The sequence below is a fragment of the Watersipora subatra genome, chromosome 3 (assembly GCF_963576615.1).
Source record: "Watersipora subatra chromosome 3, tzWatSuba1.1, whole genome shotgun sequence".
Lineage (NCBI taxonomy): Eukaryota > Metazoa > Bryozoa > Gymnolaemata > Cheilostomatida > Watersiporidae > Watersipora > Watersipora subatra.
This window is the reverse complement of record NC_088710.1, coordinates 56,222,519-56,235,763: the sequence shown is the minus strand read 5'-3', so window position 1 is coordinate 56,235,763 and position 13,245 is coordinate 56,222,519. Positions and strand designations below refer to the sequence as shown.

General features: G+C 34.3%; 1 long non-coding RNA gene across 1 annotated transcript; it reads right to left on the bottom strand.

Moving 5' to 3' along the window:
- Positions 1–1,152: 1,152 nt before the first annotated feature.
- On the bottom strand, positions 1,153–11,722 carry LOC137391783 (uncharacterized). Its single transcript, XR_010978173.1, has 4 exons — positions 11,673–11,722; positions 10,201–10,314; positions 4,736–4,873; positions 1,153–1,266 (listed from the first exon to the last, which is right to left on the bottom strand). It is a non-coding gene; the product is annotated as an uncharacterized lncRNA (long non-coding RNA).
- Between the last annotated feature and the right edge of the window lie 1,523 nt (positions 11,723–13,245).

The following is a 13,245-nucleotide window of genomic DNA, read 5'->3' as shown; positions in this document are numbered from 1 at the left end:
AGGCAAACTAATCCCTGAAACCCCATTTCAGGGATTTTGCCAACAGAACCTAAGAAAACCGATTTTCAGGCACATCTGTGTGTGCTTTGATCTAAAGTTTATCATACGTATTATTCATAAAATTGAAAACTTATGCTTTCACTTAATACCTTGTTAGTGGGCATGCATGGCAAAAACAAGCACTTTGTCCATTTAAAAAAAGTTGTAATAAGTTGCAATAAACGCTAGGATGGTATTGACATCAAGTAATTGGTATTGAAACCATCCTAGTTGTCAAATATAAAACTTTTAAAACGTATATTAATTAAAACAGTGCATATATTCATGCTGCCAAATATGCCTGGTAGAGTCAGAGACACCCAATTTTTAAAACATAAATGTCAAACATGGGAGATTTGCATACCTGTGGCCACATTTATTACTTATAAAATTTGATTTAGTCAATTCATTGCTACTGAGGCAAAACTGGGAAATATAGCATATGTGGGGCCCTTTGGATTATAAAAGGTTTCAGATAAGAGCTTTCGATGAAACCATGCAGTAACATTGAACACACTGTGCAGGTTGCATGCATGTATATCTAACTCGCATTTATCAACATTGGTCAGCATATTTCTTTAAAAAAGCCCAAACTTACTCAAAAGGAAAAAAATTGACTCTTTAAGCAACCCCGTCAAGGAGTTGAGTTTACAGAAAAGGAAAGCTAAATATAAGTACGTCAAACAAATTGCTCAAGTGAGTGCAACGGTGACAAATAAAATATTCTTAAAACACAATGAGTTTGTATAAATCTAAAAGTCTTTAGTGCAAATGGAGCAACCTATCAAAAGCAGGCCAAACAGCTGTTACATTACCAAAAGATTAAAAATCAAAGCATTCACAAGAATACCATAAAACATTTATCAACAAAATTGGACTATTTTATTTCTGTCAAATAAAGCTGTAGAGCTTCAAAACACTGAGCTCTATAATTGTCTTGCAAATTGTGCGACCATCTCCTGGCACCTCGAGTATAATGTGTGAAGTTGTGGTAGCTGTAACTGATGGCTCTGCACAACGTTTAAAATATGATTTTAGCTAGAGATCTTAGAGGCGATTCGCAAGAGAACTTTGTTGATTGAAGACACGCCCAGCTACCGAAAGAACTTTAAGGTTGGATGTCATTCCAGTCACTTGATGCCTTTTTGGAAATTGAACATCAACTTGTTGTTTGAAGGTTAGGTAATCTAGACCACTTTGCCTCCACTGGTAAATATGCTGCTCTACCTGCAAAGAAACCAGTTATTAACCTGTTAGTATAGTTAAAAATTAGGAGAATGTTGAACACTACTCATTTTACAGACTTTCCCAAGATATCAAACCAGCTTTAAAACAATAGTGACTAAAAAGTGTGCTCCATCATGTTGTTTTATAACGCTTAGGAGATTGGCCAGAAACTTGAAGAGTAGGCTTTTGCAGCTAGCTATATTGGTGGCTGTACTAAATGTAGGTCACACAGAAGATGCTTTCCTACTGAAACTCTGCATAATTATGTTTGCCCTAAAGAGATTGCAGTTCTCACTATGTTGATGTTATGCCTAAAAAAAAAACCTAGTAAGCCTTAAAAAATTCTTGTTTCGATGTTGTTAACACAAGTTAACTCAATAAAAGTAAAAAACAACAAACATTATCATTAATGCTTTCTTTTAAGCTAAAGCTTTTTTGTCAAACTGTTAGGTAAGAATGGTATCTTTTAAATATAAAATGTAATGAATAGTTGGGTTAAGAAAAGCTTTATTTTACAAACTAATAATTACAGCGTTACCATTCCTCTTATTTTTAAGCAAAATGCACCAAAATCTACAAAACTTTACACATTCAGCCTGTACTGTGATGAGAACCGTGTCTGTCCATATAAAGCCACCGTTGGATAATGGAAAAATATTGCATCCCGCTGGGTTTGAACTTGCAACATTTACCTTGCTAGACTGACACTACAAAAACTATGCTAATTAACCTTGTAATAATTTGCAATATTTGAATGCATAATTATTGCAACTGATAATCTTTTACAGCACTCTACACTGCCAGGGTATTTGTTGGTACAAGCCAAGTTGATTCAAAATCTTGAGCTGAGTAAAATTCCTAACTGTCTACACGGTCAATTTTTTTCCATGTACAGATTGACGATGAATTGTATAAAAGTCCCTTTTCATTCAGTTGGCCTTTAACACTGTAAGGTTGGTGTGTATGAATATGCCTTTCACTGCAATGCATACATGTACAAATTAAGCATAGGGTTACTGCCAGGTTACTCTGCAAAGCAGAGTTGTCCTCTCGTGCACTCCAAACAAATCCTAAATATTTAGGATTATACATTAATCATTAATTATATAGACATTATTGAAATTCTTTAAATAGTTTAGAAGTTTCTATTAAAACAGATTTTCAGCTTTTGTTTACACCATTTAGTCTCTGCTTATATGATAAAGCTACTCTTTGCCATTAGCATGTCTGTGCAAATGCACTCGTTTATAACAGTTCATCTTCGTAGACTATTTGAGATGACCAAAATAAATTCTAGGTCAGCAAAAAATTTAACTCTGATGCTCATATCAACTGATTTGACAATTAAAAAACATTCAGTTTTGAAGGTAGTAAACATGAATTTGGAGATCAAACAGAAGGTGAGGTGAATAAAAGCCACAAAAGACAGGCTGATACTTGTTGCGGCTAGCTAACAAAGTAAAATCAGTGTCTGTATGACTTATCATTTATCCATCGTCGGGAAGAGCTTGGGAGCAAGATAGATTTTGATGAGACTAGATATCATGACATTCAGCTTGGTATACAGACGGTCTCCAACCTACGAACGAGTTACGTTCCGAACAATTGTTTGTACAGTGAATTTGGTCGTAAGTTGCTTCAGTGCTATATTTTGTATTATACCTTATGCTTAAGGCCTACATGTATATAAGTATATCGAAGGTTTATATTAGTATGTTTAAGGCTTGTATAAGTAACCTGTAAATTGGTTTGTACTAAAAAAACTTTTTAATAAAATGGAGAGAATACTGTGGTGGACGCCGGGCCATGACACAGCATTTCTTATTGATCGTATGTGTTGTCCTTTTTTATTATATCGTTGTTTTAATCGTTATGCTAGAACTTATCTTTGTTGTCCTTTTTTATGTGTCGTCCTTTTATTATACCGTTGTTTCACTCGTTATGCTATTGTTATATCTGATATCATGTTATAACACTATCATTTATCGTCACTTTTATTGTTGTCATACCAACTCGCTAGCGATCCTATTTATTCACCTTGTTAGCCGGTGTTCTCACCGTTTGCCGTTAGGACGGAACAGTTGATATTACTGAATATAACGGAGCGCTCTCATTTATTTGAGCAGAGCAGATAGATGTACGCTCCTCGAATAGTGAAATTTCCTTCGCTAATAAAAAAGCTGAATGAAACTACACACACTCTCTTCTTTTTATTTATTAGTCTAGATCGTGCCAAGTAAAGGTCGGCAAACTCCTTTACAATACATACAGGAAAAATAAAAAAGTTCTTTACGCACTGGAGATACGTTCACACACTAATGCCCTGCAACGAACTGGGCAGAGGAAGGTGGATGCTAGGTGATGCTTCTATGTAGCGCCTCTTTCTGCCGCTAATAAGTCGGTAATACCGTCGGTATTATCGATGAATATACGCGCAGACCTGTTCGTATGTACCGTTGTGTGTAACTCGAATGTTCGTAAGTAGGAAACCGTCTGTATTAACACTCCAAAGCTTTCACTGATAGATCCCCTTCAAATATTTCTGATTTCTTGCGAGGCGAATCATTTTACATATTTTTGACAAAAATGACAATCTCTAATGACAAACTAGTTTAACAATGTATTGGTATCTATAATAGCGAACCCTATGCATCTCATCATTGCTCAAGTTTGGCAAGAATGTAAGCGATATTTTTAAGGACAACTATGAAAATTTTGTTAATAATTTTAGGAACTTTCACCAACTTGACACTTTACCCTATATGGCATTACTTATGTTGGTCAAACAAAAGCTTTACATAAATTATTTACATTGAGAGGAATTTGCGTTATAATAGGTATACATGTACATTATAGCAAAATTTGCTGTACAGCTATTCCAACCAGATAAAAATCTGACCTATGCCCATACTACAAAAAATTCATAATTTGAGTTAAAATACTTGGATTTAAGTTAGAATATGACCTAAAAGTCAATGAAAGGAACTTAAGTTTACTTTTCACATAGGAAACAAATACATTATGCTTATGAAACAATGCAAGTGTTTTGGCCTTAAAGTTTGGCTTATTAATGAATATACTTAAAAAACATTACTTTTTATTTTGTGGGTTTTCACTGTCCACAAAAGACCCTGGTCCCCGTTAATCCCGAAAATTGAATGGTGACTGCAAAAAACAGCTATGACAGGCCGAACAGGATTTGGAACAAAAGGTACATTTCTCACAAACAGAGATTGTAAATGGTACAAAAATGCAAGTTAAGCAATACAAGTGTCATTCAGAGTTAAAAAAAGCTATAGCTTGTTGCATACTATTAGATACATCGTCCAAATACATATTATTGAAATTTTCGGACTAGCACAAAATTTTTCATCTCAATATTTGTAAAATACATCTAAAAAAATATTGTTTTTCACCAAGGTTCATTCTATGTCACTCAATATTTTGGTGTTTTGACACTCTAATTTACCTTCACTAAGTTCCTTTGTCCGCTCTCCTCTGACCAGAAACCTCCCCAAATATGTAAGCTTTTGTAACCTTGAATCGCCAATTCTTTAGATAACTTGTCTAGCACCAGAGTGGGTGCAGAACATGTTATAGCAACACCCTGCAAATAGTAATAACAAAATAGAAATATCACATTTTTTGAATGAATGATTTTCCGATTTGAATTAAACTCTTTTCATAGCTAATCAATTTGAAAGCTCATTGCTTGCTGCAAAAAAAGGAAAAAACTGAGCAAGCAGAAGTGCATCTGATATTATAGCTTATGACTCTCAATCCCAGCTTTGATATTTGTCACCATTGTGATTTGTAGGCAATAGAAGAACGCGAGTTAAGCAATGTAAAAACTTATTCATATTCTATTAAAAAAATGACTTCAAATATTGAAGTGGTATTTCAAAAGCAATTACTCATTCGTAAAATTGATAGTCAGTAGTCTGACCCTGATCTGGACTTGGCTTTTAGATATTATTGCAAAGTAAAGTTTAGAGCTGGTCACCATAGGTTTTAACTGTGAGTTTCAGTTCCTATCCCAGACACTATGCTTACATATAGTCTGTACAAGTGCTATCATCAGTGGACAGGCAACCAGAATGCAAGAACATGACAACTATAAACATGCAATAATACTTAGTCAATACTAAGAATGATTATGAAGTTTAAGAATATTAATCAAAATTACGTACAGTGGCACTCGCATACCGTTGTTGCTTGAAAGGTATGTTTCCAAAAGAAAATCTTGTCATTTTTCTAAAAGATTACTAATGCTTAAAGGTTGACTTGCAACAAAATTCACGCTACGGTTATTTGGTATCAAAAGATTCACCATGTCTTACTCTGTTGTGTTGCATGTGCAATATATGTAGAAATGTGATAACATGCTCTTAAAAGCTCAAAAGCGAAAAGTTAATCGCCGCCATCACGAAATTGCCGAAGATTAGAATCCCGTTCCAAACATGGGTCAAATGGAACGTAGCTCAACAAGATGGCTTCTGTTTACACTTTCATGCAACCTCATTCATTCAAATATTTTCACAATTACACTTCACGCATTCAATGAAACGATGTCTATTGTCCTCAAGCATCTGTTTCCTCATCACTGTATTGATGTCACTTTGAGCACTGATATCTCAAAACCTACCGTAAAAAATGGTTTAATTTTTAACCTTAGCTCGAAGGAATGCATATCATCATCTGATAAGCATGACAAGCCTGTTGGTCACCTGTGATAGTCAAAAAATGCTGCGGAAATTATGCGCGCTGTTTGGCAGGAAGCATGGGTCACATGATCAGATTGCGACTAGACGATTAGATCAACCCAAAACAAAATTGTGAACTAGCGAGCATCTATATTTGGTAAGAGCTCTTTGGCGAAACCCAAAGTTTATGTCATAAATTAGTGCTACAAGAAGTTTTATATTGAGCCTTTTACGGAACTTACAATTCATGTGAGAAGATCACATGTCAAAACAATAACCAAATCATTTTACTATGTCAGAGAAATGAATTGATTCCAATCTACGGCGGTTTCGGGATCGCGGAGATTAACTGTTTCTTTTTTAGCTTTTAAGAGCTTGTAATCACAGTTCTCCATATTTTGCACACACAACACAGCAGAGTAAGCCATGGTGAATCTTTTGATACCAAATAACCGTAATGAAATTTTGTTGCAAGTCAACCTTCAACAAGCAAAATGATAAGCTCCAGTACCATGCATTGACAACTTGGGCAGCTAAGTCGTACATGCAAATCAGATGAGTATTTTACGGTATTTTGGAAAGGCCAATAATTAACCAATATTTGAGTTTTCATCAAATTAAAGTACATTTAATGGGCCATTTTAGCAGCGCAAAGAAAGCACATTTCTGATGACCATTTGCACCAATTTAGGGCAGGTAGTAGGAGTGAAACAAATTGGTTCGACTTATTTTAGTCAAAAATGGATACAAGTATTAGCCAAATGAAAGTTTGTTACGGAAAGTTCTATCATAAGAACATAATTTGAAATAAATTCTATAATAAACCTCTTGCAGTTGCTTCATTTTGTCCTGCAAACACATTAAAATCTGTAATAGAAAACAAGACACCTATACAAAATCAAAACTGGTAGTTAATTTCTGTTAGTGATGACATATTTTTTATTGTAGTTCTACAATAGCACTATAAGTTCCAAACAGTGCATTAACTATTAATATGTGTCATGATCACAGAATTCATGGTAAGTCGGGATTACTAGATTTAGCAAACACAATTTTGATTCTAGCCTAATTGCAGCAGATTATATGGTCAAAAAACTGAAGCACGTCTACCATTAGTGCAAAAACATAGTTCCAAGAAAACTGGTATTAAAGTTTGAGAAACGGAAACCAATGTAAAGTTTTGTTTACATTTCAAAACGACATAGCAACCAATATCAAGATATTGTGATATTTATCTAGATTTCTGTACTTGGATCCAAAAAACTATGCTGAATTTAAAAATCTAAACAGATTTTAGCTGGTTGTCAAAGAAATAGCTGTATATTTATAAGCAAGTGTATTACTTATTTTTGCAGATATTAAAAACAGCTTGATTGTATCGCGATATTGGGCACACCCAAATCATCAACCAAATCTTTAGAAAATTAACAACAGTAACATATTGCACACCATCGGTCACTATATACTTCGACCTTGCAAACTCGAATAATTATTCTCATAACTAAATCTGATTATAATTTTATAAAAATTGAATAATTATTCTTATTATTAAATATTGTAGTAATCTTGTAAGAATCGTTAGGAAAATATCACCACAACTCCCTTTACTTTCACTGCTTTTGACATCAGTTAGAATACCAAAGTACTCATTACAAGCATCCAAAATGTCAAAGTTACCTTTAAAATCGGCAAAAAAGAAACAATTATTTTTAGCGGACACCATTTTTCAGTACTTCTTGTTTAGCATAGCAACGGTTTTAAGTTTTTTTTCGATGGTAAAATACTTTTATTGGCTAAACTGACTTCAGATTCAGAAAGATCATTATTTGATTGGTCCAGACCTACAGGTTACAAAATTTGTTACCAATATTATAAGTTCAGTTGGTGCAACTTCAAAGTCGAATAACTCAACTTCGTGATTTGCGACTTAACCATGTTTTTTGTGACCGCAACCCATATGATCTACCTGCTGATAACTTCAACTCCTTTACTACCAAATGGATCTCTCTACCGCGACATAAGTGTTTCGTGAAACTTAATTTCTAAAAGAGTGTATAAATGGTTATAACTTTACACTTCAATTGTTTATTAACAATATTTTTATAGCAAGTTTGTCAGCATAAGTTTTTATGTTAGTTCATGCCCCCAAAAATATTACAAACGAGTTGTCGAGTGAGAGGGACCACTTTTCGTCCATTTTGAAATTACTGTGAGGTAAGCACAAAACTCTAGTCGGATGATTTATGAATATTATTAGTTTACATGTTAACTAATCTGATGAACATAATTACTCTCATTAGTACTATTGCTCAATAAAGTTACTCAGTCTATAGATCTGAAGTTAGTAACCATTTATGGCTGTATTGCTTCTGAAATTACTGGTCATCAGTAAGAAGATTTCATAAAACAAGTTTTTGCAAAGCAAAACTATGCTCAGGTTGTAAACGCATTCTTATTTGCTCAACATATGCAAATAATAGCTTTTTTCAATCAGGTATAGATGTAATAAGATAATTTACTAATTAATCAGTAATCGGAAACAATTTGTACAAAAGCTTGCTAAAGCCGCATCATGCAGCACTTGGCCATACAGAAACACATTGCCAAACGAGCTGTACTATTGGTAGTTTAAGAGTTCACACTGAAACAGCTTCAACATAAAAATAAGACATAAGAAATCAGTGCAAAAACTGCTTCGTATTACATTTACTTCATGCCTTGTTGTAATTGAGCATCATACTGTGTGCACAATTAGGAAAAATGGCTGCAAGATCAAAATTTACCAAGTCTTTTATTTGTTAATGAAGCCGTGATAAAAAACAATTTAGACAATTTATGCAGAACTTAAATGCAACTGCATTTCATCAGCATTTTTATAAGCAGGCTTAGTGTAAAAAAACAGAGTAAGAGCCATACTACAAGTTCATGAAGTTTTGAACAAATTGTTACTTTTACCCTTCAATATGTTGTAAAATGCTAAGACAAGGTTAAAAAATTATGGACGCTGTTGGAAGAGAGAACGTTTCAAATGCCTCTAGATTTCATAAAAAAACAGCTAAAAATGATGGCCAGGGTTCTTGAGGACACTTTTATTTGTATGAAAGATTGGTAGATAGAACATTATTACACAAACAGACAATTCCAGAATTAAAGCGCAAACATTGTGGCCATAAAGGGTAAATAAAAATTGTTTCAAAGTAAAAGCTAAAAGGCTATTGTGCCTGGTAGTAGTAGCATCATTACCATATCATTTTTCTATTGAATAACGTAATACACTTTTTATTAGAATAGAACAGACTTTGGTACATTAATTTGTCCTACATGTGATGGCTCTTAATAAAGACCTAATTTTCACCAATGAAGTGTGCCCTCAGATTAAGATGACCCTATTTATGAACCACACCGCCTATCAGAGTTTTTTAACATACACATTAATCAGCAGAAGGTTTTACGCCTAATGTTACCGACAAAAAATCTAAAAAGTGTGTTGCAGTATGAGCTTGGTCAGGTTCTCATCCTCTTTTGCTGATACAATAGGTAGCAATCAGTAGTCCATTTTCCAAAGGTTTATTTATTGCCCATTTCTAAAACCTTGGTAGCTGTAAAGGTCTAACACAGCTGTTTATTGCAATAATAAACTGTAAAAACAAAAATAATGATTCTCAAAAAACTTTGGTCGCTGTTGGCTGTTAACATGTTTTCTATTAGTTAGATGCAGGATGGCGATTGGTTTTTTCCTATTAGGTACACATATGACCGGCTAACTAATTGCCTACTCACTAATAAGAAATGTTTTGTACAAATATTTTTTAGCGCATTGCTCTTGGTTATAAGCGTACATTGTGCTGAGCTGCACTGCGCAGCCTGTTGTACGCACTCAGTTAATGGACTAGACCAAAATCTGATTGTGTTTTATACTTTTTCCATTCAGAAAACCCAGGCTACACTCATTAAGAAATACATTCAATCTTTAAAAATGGTTAATATTTTAATACTTTGATATTGTATTTGTACAATTTAAATATCAATTGTACATGCCACTCCATACATGGTTATTTTGCTTCATAACTATTGTTTTACTGTTTTTGCGGATTGTCAGTGCTATAGTATTTTAGTGTAGCCAACTACCCAATGTAATGACTGCAGTCTCCAGAGCTCACTTTAGTCATCAAAGCCCAATTTAATTATCAGAAGATTAGGACTACAAAAAGTAGAGGACTCATCAACTTACCCTTCAGTTTTTCAAAACACTTGTAGGCCAATATGATTAGTTCTGTGAGAACATGATTAAAGAACAATAGTTCTGCGTGGTGAGCTCATCTTCGTTCTCTAGATTAAACAACTTCTACAAAAGAACAAAGATTTTAACATTGTATAAAAAAATAAGTTGATGAGGACTTTATGCACAGAGTCTATGACCACCTTCAATTTGGTATTGGAAAAAATGTTGAAAGTGAGCTACCGTTAAACCTATATTTGAATGCACCTTGATTTGATTGGCACCGCTATTTGGGACCACATCAGGAGATTGCTTTGAAAATCGAGCGCCATCTTTTTAATGAACGCCAACTCTATTTGAGGAAGTAAGTTACCTTATTAGTATATGTATAGGTTTAGGTATATTCACCTTTTGTGAAAATATAGCAAGGAGCTTTTAAGGTCCAAACACACTAGGCGATTTTATTGCAAGCGTCATGAGGGCGAAGATATCGCTGGTGCGTGCATAAACACACTCGAGCGATTTACTAGCAAAATGATATAATGGGCACGCTCACAAACTGCCAATAAAAATCCGTATCATTAGTTTTTTCGGAGTTGTTGATAAATTTAGGCCAGTCAAAATGTCGTCGTCTAGGCTACAACATAAACAACCTCCACATTTGTTATTAAACCTATCTCCCTTTCAAAGAGTGTACACTGCCTACACTACAAGAAGACAAAAGAAAAACCATTCTTGTATTTTTAGCTGTATTGTTTTTACAATTTTTTATACATATTTTATTTTGTAGTGGTTTTTCATATTTAATATATTAAATATTTACCATTCTCAAGATGGTCAACCGGCGCAACGATTGACTCCGGATGTTGGTTTTCAACTCGTTTTTTTTTTTAATTTTGTTATGATAGACAGAACTGGGAGTGCTATTATTAAATTCATGAACAATTGAGTGTTCGTTCTGAAGATGTTTCGTAACAAAATAGAAAATTGGAGCTGATGAACGTTGTTGAACATCGGTAAGAAATTATTACCCGCCGTAAAATTACATTCTGGTAAGAACTAACCAATCGAAATGCATCTCGTTAGCAATAAAGTTGTGTAGAGAAATTCTAGCTTTATCGCTCTGCATGAACACGCTGAGTGAATTTTAACGCAGATTAGCTCTAACGCAATATCGCTCTAATTATCGCCTAATTTGTTTTCACCTTAAGAGAATGCTTCAGCGATAACACTTGTTCTATTGAGTCAAATATGCTACAAAGCAAAAAATTACTCTGAATTTGTTGTCGGGGTTTTATAAAAACACCATTATCAGCTTTTCAAATGTCTTAACCGCCAGTACATCAGCAGCCATAATTAAACATTGTCCCAAAAACAAGCGGCCTCAAACTGCCTAAAATATCGTACTAATCAAACATTCCATGTTAAGTGGAAAGAAAATGGGATAAACTACAGCATTGAAATTAAAGCACTCTCGCACTCACTTCATGAACAGTTCTGTCAAAATCTTTACTGATAACTCAGCTTGCACTTTTATTCCATAACTGCCAGAGTCACATCTAGGAGCAATAGGTCGGCTTTGCGCTAGAGGACAAGGAAGGCTAAAAGTGATAAAAATTAGATAATACACAATAAACTTTCAAGTTCAATTAATGATGAGGGAGCAAAAGTATCCTTCATGGGAGCTATTGCACACTTTAAACATGATATTTGTACCTCACAAACTCACATGGTCTTTTAGAGTAAAGTATATGCTCCTATAACGTATATCTCCTATAGCATAAATTCTAGAAAAAGTCGGGCAATTTTGTGAAGTTTTTGGTTCGTACCGCGTAAAAAAACTCCATATAACTTAAAGTGTATCATCGGGCGAGTTCTAAAGTTTGATTTGAGTGTTAGTCTGTCTCGGCACACCTGCGAGAAAAGAAAGCGACATACAGCGGTGTCAAAAAGTATTTGTCCACCTCAAACCTCACTGCCCATTTTAGGTAAATTTGTTGTAGTAGTCGTGTAGAGGGATTAAACCCTGACAAACCATGCATCATTTAAAAGTAAATTAACATTAGATCTTGTTGACATCATCAGTAATAAAATTACGGTTAATCAGGGATCAATAATCATTTATAGGCCAATCAATGTGAATCAGTGCTTATTAACTCATTTTCAAACGCAATATGACATTATTAATTTTCAAGTGGAATATTATCACAACAATAAAGATCCTGTTGGACAGCATGTGCAGCAAAGGTTTACAGTTTTGCTTGTTAAAAGAGGAACAGCTAGAGATCCCAGAATTCATACCAGCGTCAACATCAACCATGGATAAGAAATGTGTCAACGACCTCATCATTCGCCTGCATACGATGGGCAATCTGAGCAATAGAAAAATAGTGAAGAAGCTTAGAGTATTTCAATCTAAAGAAAATTAAGTGGTAAAGAAATGAATGCAGCATCAAACCACCAAAGATCTACCACGATCAAGGCGTTTGAAAAAACCAGCTGTCCAACATGATTGCTGGTTTCAGATTATGAACACTCAAGCGCTCGTGAGGCTTGTTCACAGCATGCCTAAGGCTGCAGAATGGTTATAGTCTGCAAAGGCTACCAGATAAAATATTAAAATGCAAAACAACCCCAATGGCTTTTTTCTGGGCCCATAACAGTACAAGACTGTTATTTTCAATTTAGAAAATAATTAAAGAAGAGATAATAACGAAATTTGCGATGACATATTTTCTGGTATGCAGTGTGAATTAGTAGGCAGCGGTTGATACAATAGAAGATATTTGGCAATTTTAAAATCTAGTTATTTCTATTTTTCAGCTCATTAGGATTGTTTTGATACAGGGTTTTATGTATGCGGTGCAAAATATTTCAAATTATGATGAATTTATTGCAGTGCTACACTTACTTAAACAGGCAGACAAAGATTTTTTCCCAACACTGTACATAAAGCATTATACATATAATACATACTATTTCCATGACATTCTGACTCTTGTGATAATTTGTCTGAAGTGACAACGGAACAGAGAATAGGTACATATAGCAGTGCAA